Here is a 2,576-nt window from a genome sequence, read left to right as displayed (position 1 = left end):
ATTGTAAACATTAATTAGTACAAATAGATGACTCATAAATACCTGGTAGTATCTTCTAAATTGTTGACTTGACTTATTTTCTTTCTTTCAATTATAGGCAGAATATCTCTTCAAGAATAATCCTGAAACGCAATGAAACTTTAAAGGCCTCGTGTCCTACACCTTTACAGAGCTCGAGATGAGTTTAACGTTGTAATCTGAAAAATTGCTTTAAAAAATTCTTTTCCAGTTTTTGAAAAAAATTTTGCCCTGCAAACATATTTTATTAAGTAGAATCATTATAAAAAGCTGTATGGCAATGAGTGTCTACTTCATTAAAACTATATTAGGAAGGTAAATTGATAAGATTTATCATGGGACAAACATCGATTTAATATTTCATTCTTAGTTTAAGTGTCCTGTACACTAATGTTTATAGTGTGAAGAAAATCAGATTATGTATTATTCGAACATGTAGGCCAATGAATTTACGCCATTTGTTATGACCCAGATACCAGTGGTGTTAAAAATGGATGTAAATTAGAATGGTTTATGCTTTACTGCGTCACAGTAAGTCAGACACGATTGGTTGCACAGGTTGTTTTTTGAGTTCAGGGTCAGTATCCTAGCCATTGAGTCAGAGAGCATCGGAAACCTCTTGGTAGAAAAATTCATGTAACAGAACAAATAATTCTAATTTTTTGTGATCATTAGAAAGTTGCCGAATAATTTCAACAAACTAACTTTACCATATATATAGGCATAAGCAATCAATGCTTACTGCCTTTCCCAGGTCTAAAAATCCCATAATTCTCAGAATTACACTAAATGAGAAATTCGTTTAGGTTTATTTTAATGGTATATATATTTCATCCCTTTAAATAATTTAATCTGAATATAACGACACAATTTTTTTATTGTGGTAAAATACACATAACAGAATTTATTATAGAACCATTTTAAAGTGCACAGTTCAGTGGCACTAAGTACATTCGTAAGTGTTGTACATTCATCACCGCTTTCTAGCTCCAGAATTTTTTCATCATCACAAGTGGGAGCCCCGTATCCCATTAAGCATTGACTTCCCATTGTCTGCCGCACCCCCGCCCCAGCCCCAAGCGACCACTAACCTGCTTTCTGTCTCTCTGTGGATTTGTCTATTCCTGATTTTTATATAAACAGAAACATACAACATGTCTGGCTTTTTTCGCTTGACATGTTTTCAAGGTTCATCCACTTCGTTAGCATGTATCCTTTTTATGGCTGAATAATATTCTGCTGTGTGGATGGACCACCTTTCGTTTAATCATTCGTTTGTTGATGGACATCCGTGTGAGGCGTTTCCACCTTTCAGGTATTGTGAATAGAGCTGCTGCGAGCGTTCCTGTACAAGTTCTTGTTTGAACACCTGTTGTCAGTTCTTTTGGCTAGACATCTGGGAGTGATATTTCTGTCATATGGTAATTCCATGGTTACCTTACTGAGGAATTGCCAAACTGTTTTCCACAGTGGCTGCATTATTTTCTATCTTCACCAGCAATATATGAGGATTTTAGTGTCTCTGCATCCTTACCAACACTTGTTATTTTCTCTGCGTGTGTGTGTGTGTGTGTGTGTGTGTGTGTGTGTGTGTGTGTGAAATGGTGATGCTAGTGGGTATGAAGTGGTATCACATGGTGAGTAAACATCTCTTCGTGTGCTTGCTGGCCATTTGTACACATTCTTTGGAGAAATACGTATTTAAGTCCTTCGCTCATTTATTTGGATTGCTGGTCTTTTTGTTATTGAATTGTGAGTTCTTTATATATTCTGGATATAAGACTCATCAGATATATGATTTTCAAATATTTTCTCTCATTCTGTGGCTTTTCTTTTCACTTTCTTAATGGTCCCCTCTAATGCGGAAAAGCTTTTAATTTTAATGATGTCCAATTGACCTATTTTTTCCTTTATTTCATTGCTCTATTTTTGAGTCTTTTATTTTAATAGAAAATACTAAGTAAATAAAGAACATATTTTCAATAGTTTGAAGCACATTAGTCTTTATAATAGTTACCTTTTTATTCTTTCACGATGGTTACATTTCATGATCTTGTTTCTTTGTTCACTGAGAAAACGGAAGCGATGAAAAGACAACTTCTATATTCTCCCGCTACAGACCTCCCTCTGCCTTCCCTTCTGTATCAGGTAATAATTGTCCATGCTCCCATCTAAGATCAACTCCCTACCTGTGCCCTGGATCCCATGCCTTCACGCGTAATTAGATTCTGCTCCTATAAATGTCCCTTCTCTCTTGCAGCTTAATTTTTCTCTCTCTTCTGGACCAGCACTCTTAGCTTCAAACTCGATGTACGAGCTCCCATACTTCAAAACAAAACATGACAAAGACCAAGTAAAATGCGAAAACCTTCCTAGACTTCCGCATCCTCCTCCAGCCCTGGTCCCAACATTCCTCTCTGCTTTGTAGCAGGTTACCGGCGACCTCCACATTGCCATATCCCATCGTCAGTCCTCAGGCCTCATCACGCTCAGCCTCCCTGAGCGTTTTAGCGTTTCCTCCTTCGAGTACTTTCTTTCATCCACCTGAATGTCTAATA

This window comes from Pteropus vampyrus, unplaced genomic scaffold, assembly GCF_000151845.1.
Source record: "Pteropus vampyrus isolate Shadow unplaced genomic scaffold, Pvam_2.0 Scaffold164, whole genome shotgun sequence".
NCBI classification, from domain to species: domain Eukaryota; kingdom Metazoa; phylum Chordata; class Mammalia; order Chiroptera; family Pteropodidae; genus Pteropus; species Pteropus vampyrus.
This window is presented reverse-complemented; position numbering follows the sequence as displayed.